The 16,924-nt window shown below is 35.4% G+C and overlaps 1 protein-coding gene across 2 annotated transcripts in view; it reads left to right on the forward strand.

The window, feature by feature from the left end:
• The first annotated feature begins 486 nt into the window (after window positions 1–486).
• Window positions 487–16,924, forward strand: part of LOC149548211 (protein SPA1-RELATED 4-like) — a 185,719-nt gene continuing 169,281 nt past the window's right edge. For both annotated transcript variants that reach the window (XM_089792255.1, XM_089792257.1), the window contains exon 1: window positions 487–856. The gene's annotated coding sequence lies outside the window, so the exon portion shown is untranslated. The remainder of the gene's footprint in view (window positions 857–16,924) is intronic.

Raw genomic sequence — 16,924 nt, forward strand, 5'->3', positions numbered from 1 at the left:
TATCTAGATTTATCTTGTATTAAAGATTTGAAAACTTTCTTAAACAAAGCAACGTAGCACCCCCCTAAAATAACCTTATTGTCTATTACATTTATTCATATACATTACTTGTTTAAATCTTCTTTCTCTAGTTTTTATAATTCCATCTCACACTAATCCCTCCATGTTTTATCTTACTCGAAAGGCGTTTCGTCCATGATTTTGTTATTGCTTCATCCCACAATTCTCTTACTAGAAATGTGGCTCCTCCCTAAACCCTTTATCAAATTTAGTTTTTTCAATTCAATTTTATTGTATCCTACAAAGTTTGACACTGCACATTCATCATGTTCATGCATTTCTACGAAAATGATAATGTCAGAATGTCCTTGCCCTCAGTCATAGATCCCAACTCTGGTCCTCTACGAGTAATTTTTACAGTTCCGACTGACTGTATAAAGATATTCTGTAGGGCCCACATTCCCGTTTGTTGCTGATTTGAGTCTTCCCATTTCCCATTCATTCATAGTGGAAAATAGCCTAAGCTCTCTTTTCTCTCTCTTTTCTCTTGGTGGGAGCTGTGACCCGTATTAGCTCGATAGCTTCCGCGTGGCGGGTAGCCATGGGCGCCACGTCATAGCCCATGGTATCATGCAGACAGAGTGTGGGATAGTCTGATTAACCAATTCACGTCGGACGTGGCATCTTCAAAGCCCTGGGTTCAAATTCTGTTTGCTACAGGTACAGCCCACAAATCCAGGAGCGGCGGGGTGTGGCTCTGTGTGTAGGCAAAGGAAATGAGTGGAGGAGTGGGTATTTTCCCCTAATGATAACACGGCACCACACACTGCGTACACCGTTTTGGCTCTGAATTTAGGTATTCAATTATTTCATCGCCTTTCTAATCTCAATACGCATTCTATGCAAATGTTTGATATTCACTTTGCTATTTCTCTTAAAATGCGAATAGATCGAGGTATCAATCTGAGATTGTGGTCACCAAGCGCTTGCGCTTGTGCATTTTTAAAAAAGCTTCATTTTATTACAGATTTAATTCATTTAATATGATGCTGCTGAAATTGACATTTTCAATTTACCAGTCAGTTTCTAAAGGGGCAAATCAAACTGACTCCGTGTTTTGAACTTCGTTAATCTCTTATGCCCATAGATTTGGATCCTTGCTTCATTTCATTGGACATTTTTTCTTTCCTATGCTAACCTTATGTATCTACCATTCTCATCACGATCATCTTATCCCGTGTCTGTTATGTTAGGATCATTATCGGCGATGAAGTGGCATAGGATTTCGTTTTGACGTTTATAATAACTAAAGTCTAATGTTTCGTCTGCTCTCTTGAATTTTAGCAGCATCATCTCTCTCTAGATAGGGTGGATGTTAACCCGTTAACCTGAATACTTGCCCATGAAAGCCTGTGTCGCGATCGCAAAGCTGTTTTGGTTTGGGTAATGCCTTAGTTATCACTTTTCTGCTATTGTTACCTGTATTGGATTGATCACGACACACACCCTCAAACCACACGCAAAACGAGAGTGGAAGTATATGTGGGGAGTATAATCTCTCTTGCACACATCTATATATATCTATTTAGAACAATATCCTAAACTCTCTTACGTTTTATTGTGGAATGAAATTCTAAAATACAGATATTTCATGTAAAATGGTATTTTAAGAGAAACGATTTGAATGCAGATTGCTACTGCAAATATATCTTGTCAAATATTCCAGAACTCACATCATTTTTTGGCTACTAGGAGTCGACTGAAAAACACACCTTAAACATAAGTAAGAAAACCAATAAATACCATTTTCTAATGGTACAGGTTCTAGTTAAAATCCGTTGAGTATACATCTTAACTTATGCAAAGCTAGAATTAAAACTAAAACGAGAGTTCATAGTACGATCATTTGTTTATGCATTCTCCAACATGGCAGACTGGCCAATTCTTATATTCTGTCCAGAACAGCAACGATAGGTTAAGGCATTTGCTCTTAGTTCTATTCTCTAATTCTGCAGGTGCTTTTAATTACAGCTGCTTGCTGGTTACCTGCAAATGCAAATCCTCTTTTAATATTGCTTAGAGGAATCAACAGGTAGCAGTACATCTTTCCAATCCCCATCAATATCATAATGCAATGTTCATTAAGTTTGCCATAAAAATCCAAACAGTTATATTTTAAAGACGGAGAACTAATTTATGGGTCATATAGTGCCTTGGTTTTGTAGAGCACTTTGGCTTTAGAATAGTGTAAAATTTAGAGAGTTGTTTGATGCACCATGTCTGGTGCATGGGGTGGATGAAGCTCACCCAAAAAGCGAAGCACTTATTTAGATCACATAATTAGGATTCTAATATCAGACAAAAGCATCCTTATTATCACATCTTATCTTGGGCACAGAGACAAAAGGTTGGCATTATTGTATCAATGATGAGATAGGAATCAAGTCCTGCATTTGGCACATACTTTAAAATTTCAGGTTAAAGAGAATCAAAATTGAGTGATAATCCCTAGCAATTTTACAAGTTAAGATAGAAAAGTATTTGTTTAGTGATTCAATGTTAATTTTTGAGAGTTCAACTTATACTTGAGATGATTTTTATGACACATAATTTCATTTCTTGCATCAAAGTCCTTGCATAAGCCATGAAAACCTTGTCTAACCAGACATTTAATTGGCATACTGTTGGAAGATGTTCAATCCAAAGAGTAATCTGGGGGACAGCACACCGAATACAGGATTCAACATTCTATGTCGGAAGCAAACTATGAACAGAAGGGACGTTTTTCACTCTTTTGTGGAGAAATATGAAGAATAGAATTCAAATTTCATAATTTGAAGTTCTATACATTCAATATCAGGAAGAGATATATTATTCAAATACAAACACGCATCATGAAATAAAACATGTAGAAGATGAAATAAAGTTATGGAAAATGAAACAGTTTGCCTTTAAGTTGCAGCACTGTTGTGGTGCTTGTGGGTGATGGAGCCCAAATTTTCACAAATTAAGGCTTCCATTTTAAAAATAATGTTGGAGATTGATGAGGCATTGAGATTGATGTCAAAGAATGTGAATAACTCTTCTGACAAAAAATTAGTTATGGGCTAACAGCAGTCATAATCATTATGATTGTCTATGGACAGGAATTTGTTGTTGCTTAGAAGACACTATGAGTAGTAAGAGAGCTTATAGATTTGAGGAAGTTGAACAACAATAGCTATAATCAATACATTGAGTAATGCTGGAAACAATAATACAGAGCACTGATTAAAAACAAGAGTTCAAATGGACTGATATGCATAAAGACATATCTTCTTAAGAATCATAATGAATGAATGACAACAGCAAATATATTTTTAATATTGAAGAACTATGTTCATGTGCAGTAGCAATAAAAAAGAGTATGATATCTGAATTGATATACTAGGTTATCAGACGGTGATGAAGACAACAGCAAGTATGTAATCACAGTATGTGTAACATACCCAACAGTTTATCCTCAGTCATGAATAATAGTAATCTCGTTAGTAAGTAAAGTTTGGATTTAGAAGATGCAGGCCTGTAAGACAAACAATGATGTATTTGGGAAGTACTATGCAGGACATATTAGATTCAACAGCAGTACACCATGAGGATGTTAGCCATATTTGAAGCCCAACATACCTGCAACTGCGGCAATCACACACTATGTGAAACACATCTTCCATCGTGTGGCATAACTAAGTGACTACTGTGCTCATCCTTTGCAGCAGTATAGAAGTATGGAGGATTTGTCTCCCGGTCTTCGTAGGGCCTCTTGAGCGGGAGAGATGTATTGTCTATTATCAATCATATCTTTTAATAATTTATTTCTAATGTGAGTTTATGTTTTGTTGCAGATCTTTGAGCATATATGGAAGAGTCATTGGTAACGTCTGCAAGTTGGAGACAAGGAGTGAAGAAATTTCAATGCCAATCAAAGAGAACAAGCACGAGATGAGGAGGAGCCTGCATAGAATCGAGTCATCTTATTCAATCATAGATGCAAGGTGATCATCGACATCTAATATGGGGAATATTTTAAATTTTAGATAATCACTATATGGCTCCAACAATGCCGTCTCTGCACATGTGATGCGTACATTTACTTCTAGTTCGAAAGATGGAAATTACATCTATGATATTTCCCGTGATGATACCAAGACTACATCATCTGTTGAAACTATGCCACCTTGTCTGCCATGGAGTCCAGAGGTTCACAACCCAGATTCTCGGGTTGGAACCACACGAGGAAATAGAACACAAAAATTCCTATGTTCGGAGGCCGCATGAGAGATTTTGTCAAAGCATAGATTTGTCATTAGTTCATCAAATAACCTTAGAAAATCCATTATACTTTCCAAGCCGCCTTTTTAAAATTAATTATTATAATTTGTTTTGGATTCATTACAAAGGTGGTTGTAATTAGGTGTTGTGAAGGGTTGTGCCTGTTCATTTCGCGCCATTTTATTGCGTATAAATATGTAATACAAAAGGAGATAGATACAATTCATATTCATATTAAATTTTTTACATATCCTATGCACAATTTGATATATTATATTCTTTCATTGGTAAAGGAATGAGCGATTGAACAAAGCTCGTGAATTTGAATTATTGGGTGAATTTTATGCGATCTGGATGATTCGTAGTAGATAGATCATCTATAAGGAGTGTATTGCGATTTTATTTTCAGCATAATTATTTATTTTTAAATTTTGGAGTTGAAATATTTTTAAGTTGTGTCCTTTATAATTATTTTTAAAATTCTATAAATGTTTTAATGTTCGGACAAGTGGACTTGGTCATTATTGCATTTTAAACTTGGTAAACATAAATATTGTGAAATATTTAATTATTTTCGTATTTATGTCTAGTTTGTCTCCATATTACAGGAATTAAAGTGCATCCTAGACTATTTTAAAATTGCATTCGTATAATTTATCCGTCGCGTCTGGATTATTAATTTGTTTATAGTTTAAGTACATTGAACTTTATAAAGTCATACGTTTCAACTTATAATATTGACCCTGTTTGCCCATTTAATTAAGCACTGGTCTTTATTTTACTCTTGATTCATAATCCATATGCTGGCAATTATTTCATATCTTTCCCTTTGAAGAATTAATATATTCATTTGGTTCATTAATCTGTTCTTATTTGAAAACATTCATATTTTCATTTATTATTATTAATTCATAAATTGCAAGTTTGAGGTTTTCCATAATTCTTGCCATTTGGAAAACTTTCGTTGTATTCGTGTTCTAACCAATCTGCTTTAAGCATCTTGGATTTAAGGTTGTTGTCCAGGATTAGGTACACCTGCCTTGGTTTTGCAGAGCCAAAAGTGCAAGGGATTTGGATCGCATCAATCAATCCCGTCAAGTTGGCCATAAACGGTTGGATATCCCAGCATTGAGTTGCCAAGACTCGTAGGATTCCAATTTGTGGTTTTGGAAACCAATAGTGGGATCTAGCATTACCACCATTGGGTGACAGTGTGGTTGCTAGAACTTGAGTTGTTGCTTTACTAACTAGTATATTTTGTTTGATGTTTATAATGACAATAGAATTTGGATCCAAGGGGTGAAGTTGTGAAATGAAGTGTTGTATGTGTTGCAGGGGGGTTAAAGGCTCATGTTGTTCGCTTGGTTCCTTATCTTTGGCGAGTCTAGGTTAACATTAAAAAGTCTAGGTGATTGTGTTAAGAAGTTGTGGAAGATATTTGGCATTGTTGTCATTGATGTCAAAACTTGTGATCTAGATGGTTGTGCTCCAGATGATGCACAATATTAATCTATCCTGTGTAGTATGTTATCGTGATGGATTGTGTGGATGTTATTTTTGTTCTAGATATGACATTATATTTCTATGGTACATCTATGGAAGACAATTGGTACAAAATAATGAAGATCAAATGTTTGATATTGGCTGCTATGTTCAAAGCTCATTTTGAGTATCTCTGCTATTTGGACATTTTTACAATATGTTTGAAGTTTATTTTATTTAGTTTATTACAGATGGTATTTGTTGTGTCCTATTGAAATTGATTTTTTTGGCGATCAAGACTTGGTCTTGGTTGTGCCATTCCCATCAGCTCCGGAATATATCTCATGTTGCTCCGGAATATATCTCATGTTGTTTATCTTTCGGCAATTATGCTATGTAACATCTTATCCTATGTATGACCTATTTTGGGTCCAGTAGTAAATGCTACAAAGAACTTTATGTGTGACGTATCTTTGGGTCTAGTTCTAATATGCTAAATCTTATCAAATATGTCAAGATTAATTTTTGTATTCACGCTGACATGTTGTGCTAGGCCAACTTATTTGTATTGTTCCACGTATATATATATATATATATATATATATATATATATATATATATATATGTATATGTTTATCTCTATATGTATATATGTATATATATGTATATCACTATATATATGTATGTATATATGTGTGTGTATCTTGTAAGTTTTTCTGCAAATTCTGAAGATATAATATTGATGGAGAATTAATACCTTGCTGCAAATCGATCTACTACAATTTTGGACTGAATGTTATTGTTTTTGAAGTCTGCAATAAATTCTGGAAATTATATTTTATTTCTATACTAAATCGCCAAGGAGCAGATTGCTAGAAGAGTAGACTTAAGATTGTATTGTGTGTTCTCTAGCCACAATCTTGCTCCTACTTATATATTAACCAAGGGTCTTGTCTTTTCATAAGACACAACCCCTTCTAGGTCAGCCCTCCATGAACAACCTACTCCTCTACAAATCGACGCCCTTGTCCATTAACTAATAATTAATTATTAATTAACTACAATAGTCAAATACAAGGCATACAAATATGCCTAGCAAATCACCGATCTGTTCTAGGGAGATGTATTTATCATAAGGCCACATATAAAGGAAATTACATGCATTTTAGATTTGTATAATCTGAAAAATCAGAACATTAATATTATCAAGTTATTAGGATTTAACACTCCCTCTTAACTTGATAATATAAATGAGAGAAACATATCTAGCAACATTGTTAAGCATAGATTTGCACTCTATATCTATCTGATTCTTCCAAGCATGTAGTATCATGGTACACATGATACTTTGTCATATTACTATACCTATAATATGAATTATCACTAATACTTGTGATAATAGTATTACATGTGATGCAATACACAGGATAAAATCCGGAGAATGATTAATTTCTTCCTTTATCCAAATTGTGACTCATAGGCACTGACAAGCCTATATCACAATATGATCCTGAATTAAGATCTGCCAGTACACAGGATAAAATCCGGAGAATGATTAAATTCTTCCTTTATCCAAATTGTGACTCATAGGCATAGAAATGTCTATAACACAATACAATCTTTAATTCATCCAGATCTACTAGTAGTTCCCTCCTATTTTAGAACATTATCTCAGAGATCGTCATCTCATATAATGTCTATTCATTATCACAGAGATCGTCACCTCTTTAGATAATAAACACAAATTGTGAAGCCATAATAGTCAATAGCCTGACAATAATAATTTAACACAATTACTTTATTAATAATCAAAGAATACAAATGAGTTATAATTCAACCATACCAAGTCCTTTTCTGAAGTGATCTATCTTCACTCGAGAGAGGTTTGGTAAGAATATCCACTATCTGATCTGCAATACAAATGTATCTTAACTTGACAGTATTCCTGTCTACCATATCTCTTACATAATGGTAAGGAATTTCAATATGCTTGGATCTGTCATGAAAAATTGGATTCACAGAAAATTTGATGCAACTCTGATTATCACAATGAATGATAGTGGGATTCATTGGGTTGATTATCACAATGTATTCAACTTATGTGGAACTCTGTGCTACTGATGCCTGCTTTCTGCATATCCATGATATCATCGCTGAGCCTAAACTGAAACAATATCTTCAAGTGCTTTTGCTATCAGTAACATTTCTAGCCCAATTTGAGTCTGTGAATCCATGTGAATCCAAGCCAACTTTCTCATACTTGAGCCCAAGGTTAAGAGTGCTTGTAAGTATTTCATAATTTGTTTGACTGCAACCAGGTGAATCTCCTTTGGTTCACACTTAGACTTACTTAAGGCATTAATTGTATAGCAAATATCAGGTCTTATATTTACCAAGTACATGAGAGACCCAATCATTTGTCTATAAATCGTAGAATCTATGGAAGGTGATTTTGCTGCTGCTTCCTTAAGTTTGTCTAGGTTAGTCTCCATTGGAGAAGACTAACCTCTTCAAATCTAGGTTTGTCTAGGTTTGCAGTTCCACATTCCAAATCTCTTCACATTTGCACTTAGACTGCTGCTTCCTTAGGTTTGTCTAGGTTTGCAGTTCCACATTCCAAATCTCTTCAAGATGTCTAAAGTATACTTTCCTTGATTAAGTATGATGCTGTCAGAGTTTTTCCATACTTCCAATCCTAAGAAGTAATGAAGGAGTCCTAAATCTTTCATATTAAATTCTCTTATTAAATCTTTCTTGCATTGATCTATAAGATGATCATCACCTTTTATTAGTAAATCATCAACATATAATATCAAAATTATCATATCATCTTTATCCTTTTTATAATAGAGATTTGGATCAACTTAATTTTTGGAGAATCCTAAACTGGTGAGATACTTATCAATTCTTTCATACCATGCCCTTGGAGCCTATTTAAGCCCATAGAGAGCTTTCTTGAGCCTGCAAACAAAGACTTTAGGATTATGAATTTCAAATCCTTCAGGTTGTTCTAAATATACCTCTCTAGTAAGCTTTCCATTCAGAAATGCTGTTTTCACATCCATCAAATGTACTTTCCATCCCTTTGATGCTTCAATAGCTAGGACTGCTCTTACAGAGGTGTATCTGGCAACTAGAGCAAATGTTTTTTCATAATCAATTCCCTCCTTCTGAGAGAATCCTCTGGCTATGAATTTGGCCTTATATTTTTCAATGGTATCGTCCATAGCATGCTTGATTTTAAATATCCACTTAGAAGAAACAACAGATTTTCCCTTAGGCCTTGAAACAATTTCCCAAACATCATTCTTAATAATGGATTGGTATTCTTCTGTCATAGCATCCTTCTAAGCTGTATGTTTAATAGCATCTGAAACATTGGTTGGTTCTGATTTAGATAAATCACTCATGTTTGCAGCATAGCTAGAGAATCTTTTGGGTCTTTTGCTTTCTCTGAAGGTTCCTTTTGGTGCAGAGAAGTCCCGTGCTTCTTCTATAGTCTTAGAGGACCAAAGTGGTCTTTTCTTAGGATTTTGAGTTTCTTCAACATTAAGATTTTGAATTTCACCTTCAATTTCTTCAATGTTCTTGCTCTGAAACTCAGCTTCATGATTTTTTTCAAAATTAGGTATATGTGAAGGATCTTCAGAACTTAGGGCTCTTTTGAATGCTAAATCTTCTTCAAATATTACATCACTACTGAGTTCAATGTTTTCTAACCAGGTTTGTAAACTCTATATGCTTTGGATGTTTCACTGTATCCAACAAAAATACCTCTTCTGCTTGAAGGTTCAAGTTTAGTTCTTTTCTCTTTGGGAATATAAATGTAAACAGGACACCCAAATATTCTAAGATGACTGATAATTGGTTTAGAATTAGAGAAGACTTCCTCAGGAGTTTTATCTCCGAGGTGGGAGTGAGGGCATCTATTTTGAATATAGACAATAGTACATGTGGCTTCTACCCAAAGATAGGATCCTAAGTTTTGGTCAAGTAGCATAGCTCTTGCAGCTTCCACAATTGTCCTATTCTTTTTTTCTGCTACCCCATTTTGCTTAGGATTGTAAGGAACAATACACTCCCTTTTAATCCCTACTTCTTTACAAAAATCCTTAAACAAATCTGAAGTATATTCCCCTCCATTACCAGTCCTAAGAGTTTTAATTTTGTCTCCTGATAGATTTTCAGTTAAGGATTTGAATTCTTTAAATCTTTTAAGGATTTCTTCTAATTCTTTACATTTCAAGAAGTAAATCCATATCTTCCTGGAGAAGTCATCTATAAAGAGTACATAGTACAAAAGTCCTTTGAGAGAAGGAACATGCATAGGTCCACATAAATCTAAGTGGACTAATTCTAAAACATTGTTAGCTTTTCTAGTGCTATTTTGAAATGGACTTTTGATGTTCTTACCTAGTGCAAATCTTTTGCATATGCTTGAATGATCTTTGTTCAACTTAGGTAAAACAATAACCATCTTCTCCATAGTTGATAAGGCTTTGAAGTTTAGGTGCCTTAACCTTCTATGCCATACTTTGTTTATATTTGCAGCTTCATGAACTAATGCTTGAATAGATTCCAAACATAGTTCATACAGGTATCCCTTCCTTTGACCAATCAATTTTGATTTCTTAATAGAAGAGTTTTTAGGCCAGCTCATTACCTTTCCATCCATAAATGCTACCTTATATCCATCATCCTCAAGTGCTGTGACAGAAATTAGGTTCCTCTTGATTCCGGGTAGATATAGTACTCATTTGAGGTGTAAGGAGATGCCTGATTTTAGTTTTAAGATGCAGCTTCCAACCCCTTTGACCGGATGTATAGAACTGTCAGCTATGGTAACTTTTTCATTGGTTTCGTCCGTCAATGAATCCTATACTTCTTTATACCCCGTAATGTGTTTGGATGATCCACTATTAATTACCCAAGAGTTGAGTTTGCTAGATACATCATTTGATAATGCTGAATACAATACATAATTTTCAAGATCAAAGTTTTCTTTTTTCTTAGTTACCTCTATGAAATTTACTTGCTGTTTCGTATTCTCAGGGCAGTCTGATTTATAATGTCCATGTTCCTTAGATTTGAAGCATTTGACTTTAGATATGTCCCTCTTGAATTTGTTATTGCCTTGAGGGGCCTTCTTCCTCTTAAAGTGTTTCTTCTTTCCTTTGTAAGAATTTGTGTTGAGAACATGAAGTTCTTCATCTCCAGTTTTCGATTTCAGTCCTTTCTTAAGTTGCCTAGATTCTTCTTGAAGGCAGTCTCCTTTAAGTCTGTTGAAGTCTGGGAGTTTGTCTCTAGCACTTACTCCTTGTGAGAGTGTTTCCCATGAAGCCGGTAACCCGTCTATAGTCATAAGTGACAGCTTTGTCTTCAATTATGGTCCATATACTTGCAAGTTCATCTCTTAGAGTAGCCACCCTTAGGAAGTATGAATTCATATATTCTCCCTTCCTTATTTTTATATGATTTAGTTGCCTTTTTAGTGCAAGGGTTCTAGTTGCATTGTTAACCTCAAATGCATTTATTAATGCACTCATCATATTAAATGCTGTCTGATGTTTCATTAGCATAGGTACTATTTCATTTTTAACTCCATCTAATATGATTTTTATGGCTTTCTTGTTTCCTTTAATCCAGTAAGTTTTATGAGGATCAGCATCAGGTTGCTTGGATTCCTTATCAACAAACTGTATTACATCATTGTCTTCAAGAGTCATCATAATTCTGAATTTTTATGCAACGAAGTGTTCTTTTCCATCAAACATGTCTTCGGGTCTGATTGCGTTGGCCATTGAAGGTAGAATGATGTTGCTTAGATATTTTCAAATCTGATTGTCAATTTGCAGAGCCTAGGTTCGACAACTTGTCTCTGATACCATGTAAGTTTTTCTGCAAATTCTGAAGATAAAATATTGATGGAGAATTAATACTTTGCTGAAAATGGATCCACTACAATTCTGGACTGAATGTTATTGTTATGGAAATCTGCAATAAATTCTGGAAATTATATTTTATTTCTGTACTAAATCGCCAAGGAGCAGATTGCTAGAAGAGCAGACTTAAGATTGTATTGTGTGTTCTCTATCCACAATCTTGCTCGTACTTATATATATTAACCAAGGGTCTTGTCTTTTCATACGACACAACCCCTTCTAGGTCGGCCCTCCATGAAATAACCTACTCCTCTACAAATCGGCGCCCTTGTCCATTAACTAATAGTTAATTATTAATTAACTACTATAGTCAAATACAAGGCATATAAATATGCCTACAAATCGCCGATCTGTTCTAGGGAGATGTATTTATTGTGAGGCCATAGATAAAGGAAATTATATGCATTTTAGATCTGTCTAATCTGAAAAATCAGAACATTAATATGATCAAGTTATCAGGATCTCTCTCTCTCTCTCTCTCTCTCTCTATATATATATATATATATATATATGTATGTATGTATGTATGTATACACATAAAATATCTCTTTGGATTCGGACATGTTATCCAAATTTGTATGTGGGTGTATGTATGGTGGTGAAGTATGCGAGTAGAGTAAGAAGTGTGAAGGATAATAGTGAAGGCAGAGGAGAGCTAGTGACAAGAAGTATTCAGTATTGCAGAGGATGTTGAAAAAACTGGCAGAAGATTCCCATCTGGATTTGTTGCAGACAGTTGTTATTGTGCTCTTAATTGGAATTGACTTCATGCATATGTAGATGCAGCTTTATCAGTTCACATTTGTTTGTAAGACTATTGTGTAGTCAGTTATTTCTGTATCAGGGTAGTTAGCCCATTTGACAGTGAGCCTTACCTGCAGCGAGCAACTTGACAGCGAGCCCTTGTAAAAATCACCATAACCAGTGTCACCTTAACTAGTGTTTTATTCATGAGAATTAGTTTCTTTGTGGATTTTCCCACTTTGGATTTCCACATGAATTCTGGTATTCTTGGTTTATGGTGTCTTATATCAAGTATGAAGGAAGTAATTTAATATAACATAATATTACTTTATACCAGAAAATATAATATAACTTTATAATAATTAAAAACAACTTTTTAAAATTAAATCCTCTTCCGCGACAACTCTATTGCACAAAAACACAACTAGTCTTTCACAATATGCAATATGAATTCAGATTTACCAAACACATACTAGAGGGATATAATGTATCAATTATGAATACATCGTTTGTACAGGGACAGCATTGGCTCAACATGTAAAGGCCAAAACTACTATCTCGTGGACCCATTGGATACAGGTACACACTCAATCCTGAAACTCAAGACGAATGCACCTGGTACCTTTTCAGTAGACATGCAAATATCAAGTGCAGATGCTCAATACACAAATAGCCGAAGCACATTTAACACAAATAATAACAATGAAGGAGAGCAGGATAATGTGTAGATCTCGCAAATGACTACGAATCTGTCTCAGTTCATGCTAACACCAATGTGTAAAATGCATAGCAGTGGTGTGGTACATCATACACAACGTATAACCACCTTAATATTGCATTTAATTTAATCATTTCTAGCAATATGAGCATATCTCAAGTTAGATCTCCATAAAATACCTAACAAAATATGATGCACAGTGTCTAGGAATTAATGACAATCATCCTACCATATTGATCCAATCTTTTTCAATATATAACATCTCATATATTTCATAAAAGCACCATCATGAATATACTATCCAAATAGTAAATAACAACATGACATAACATCTTATCACCAACTTGTAATGGTGGGGTTGGAGTGGCACTACAAGGCAAGTCATTGCAGAAGTCAATTGTCTAATGCGGCTAAGATGAATGAGATAAATATTATCTTTCATGGTAATTGCTATTTATGTCATGATTATGGTCACAGAGCTAATCAATGCAGAGCTAGGGTTCAGTGAGTAAAGTTAGGACATAGGAATATCAGATCCTTAAAATGTAGTCAACCTGAATATTATGCCATTCATATCTGTTGCTGCTTTGGAAAAGTTTGGAAATGAAAAGATGATTGTAGAATTACACGAATCCAACAAGAAAATAGTCATGGTATGAGAAAAAAAGGAAAAATGCGAAGAAAATTTTGTGACATTAGAGCTTGGTGCATGCACTTTTGGAAACTGAGCCTACCCTTTTGGCTCAAGGGGAGTTCTGTAATGCTTAATTTGTCAGTTCCCCTCCATTAAAGAATACATGTAACTCATCTTGTCTGAAGTATGTTGAGTTTGTTCTCGTTGATTGAAAGGCAGAGTACAATTGCTGACATCATTGACATATATTACTGGTGAGATAAGTAATTATAAGTAATTAAGGATAAAAATGTTTAATTTCAAATAATTTGTCATTGTTTTCGAAGAAGGAAATGAAGAAGTTGTAGAATAATTAAAGGTTTGAAGAATGTAGTCAACTGCGACAATGAAATCCAGATTGGTTGTTAATGAATTCAACAACATTATTCTGCAAAGGTTGAAAAGTGGAGTTGGAAGAATTTGATCACAAGAAGATACGAGAAATGGAAGTAGGGTTGAAGGCTGACGAGTTACACTGTATTCGAACATTGGGTATGGATTTATGGGGAGAATTCCTTTGGTTTGCAGATAAAGAGTCTATTTTGTTCTTTCTGAGTCAGTTGAGGGATGGTGGTGTCATATCTGACAAACCCTGTGTAATCATAAAAGAAGCAATTAAAGATATTACTGGTCTACACACTGTTGGTGACCTACTAGGAAAGAAAACGGTGAAGAAAAAAGCTATTGAAGAAACTACTGGCATCGACAAAGACCCCTGTGCTTTGCAGATAAATACCCTTGTTGATCTTGCAACAAGTTATGTTGCATATAGTATCTCTTATGAAATCTATTTTCAAAATCGTAAAGGTGCTACATCTGCTATTGATGTATTTTTGGCACATAGAATGTGAAGAAGAATGTACAGTTTGATTTGTGTAGTCTGTTATCGGAGAATCAGAATGTCAAAATGTCATTGGTTGAGGGTTATCCCTTTTGGTGTGGGTTCTAGTCATGTGTTTGGTATTTTATTTTTTTGAGTTCATTACCGACAAGTGGCTGCATACACATGAAGAGAGAGACAATTCCGGTTGTAACGTAGCTGTTGGCAATTGAAGGGAAATTGTCTCCTCCACCTTTGAACCAGAAATAGGTAACTTTATTCTCTCGTATGTAGCGAGGTAGCAGCAGGTAGCAATAGGAAACCGGGTCCACAGTGTGATTGAGCAACACCGAAGGAGGAAGGTTGGGCCCATAACCAGCAATAGGTGACACGAGAAATCAGGAAGAAGCCGACCAGGAACATCAGGGCATTATGGGTTGGTAACAAAATCCTACTATTTTAATAGCATTGAGATACCAGGCGGTATGTTCAAGTGCCTTACTCTGCAATCGCTTTCTTACACGTTGCTTTCCCCAATATTACTTTGTTGGTTTCATATGGGATCATGCATAAAACTTCTACACTTAATGTGTGTCACTAATCCTAAACATAACACAAAAATCATAAAAAACAAAAGCAAAAAAACCTCTATTTAAGATATTAGAGATGGGGACATGGTTCCCACGGAAGGCATAAATGGGGGAATCATAGAACTTGTAGGGTTTCAAACAGATGAGAAGACACTTGCACAAGTCTAATCGATTGATCCACCAACGGTAAGGGAGTCACAGTCGGAGCTAGATGGGGTCACCAGGCACATCACAGGATCTGTGTGGTAGGGAATCAGATGGTTAGGGCACTTGTAATAGTAGAACAATAAGCAAGTCTGGTGGAGGCTGCTGGGCACAATGATATCTCAGGTACTAAAGACATGGTTCTGGCACACAGAGATAGTTTAATACAAAATAGCCTCATCAAGTGGAATCAAGGGAGCTTCCTCATTCTTCCAGGGCCCCCAACCGGACACATGAGTCCTTTCATTCTTGTAGGAGTAAATGACAATCTATCCACAAACATTTTGAGCTTTCCACAAGTCAGTGGACCACCCGCAGGAGGAAACTATATTTACGTGAATGCTAAACAATATAAAAGAATAATTAGACGAAGGAAGATATGGAAGATTAAGTATGCTAAAAGAGGGAAGCTCGCAGCTATACTTCCGAAACCGATACCACACGTCCCAAATAGTACAAAGCCGGGGGAACAAAGTTTTAGACCAATTGAAACCTCTGAAACAATTAAGCGGTTTAATGATATCAAAGGTAAAGGGAAGGCAGATAACTCTCACGCAATGGACATAGTGGAGGATGGGTTGTCAAATAATTACAGCCTGATGAGGACACCCATGACGTGGTATCCAGACATCTTTGTGAATGGCTTGGTAGCCATGAAAGAGAGAGTGTGGGCACTCGAAGAGAAGAGCCAAACAGAAAGTATCACAATGAAAAGAGTCATTGAAGATAATTGGAAAGTGGCAATGGAGGTCAAGTCGCTTAGAGAACAAATTCAGAAATTGCAATTTATATGGAAAAAGGAGAAGTACGAATTAATATTGTTAAGGAAAGAAGTAGGGGAAAAGAGGATAGCAGCAGGTATCATGGGAGAAGGAGGGGCTAGGGACGAAGACAAAAACTTGCAAATGAAAAATATACATGATGCCATGGCCAATATGGAAATAAAAGAAAACCAACTCAGACAACAAATTGAAGAAGTTAGATCATGGGCCAACATAGTAAAGGGGCCAGCAAACACTTCTAATGACAGCATAGAAAAACAAGTACGGAGGCATATTAGAGAGGAAAAGGAAAGAAGTGAGAAAACAACAAATATCGTCATCAAAGGACTATGGGACTATGGAGAATAAGAAAACACAACAGATCTAGTTAAAGACTTCTTTGAAGACCAATTAGACTGGCATGGAACAGCCATACAAGCATAGAGAATTGGAAAATGGATAAGGGGAGGCAAGGACAGACATGTTAGAGTGACAATGAAGAATGTAAGGGACAAAAACAACATCTTAAGTAATAGGAAATTTCTCAAAGGTACACATATATATCTCGATGATGACCTCACCTTAACTCATCAGGAAGAAAGAAGGAAGGAATGGGAAAAAGTGAAAGCAGCAAGAGAAAATGGCAAATAGGTTTGGCTACAAAATGGAAGAGCTCAAATCA

The sequence above is a fragment of the Cupressus sempervirens genome, chromosome 7 (genome assembly GCF_028749045.1).
Source record: "Cupressus sempervirens isolate cs-2001-9-10 chromosome 7, ASM2874904v1, whole genome shotgun sequence".
NCBI lineage: Eukaryota > Viridiplantae > Streptophyta > Pinopsida > Cupressales > Cupressaceae > Cupressus > Cupressus sempervirens.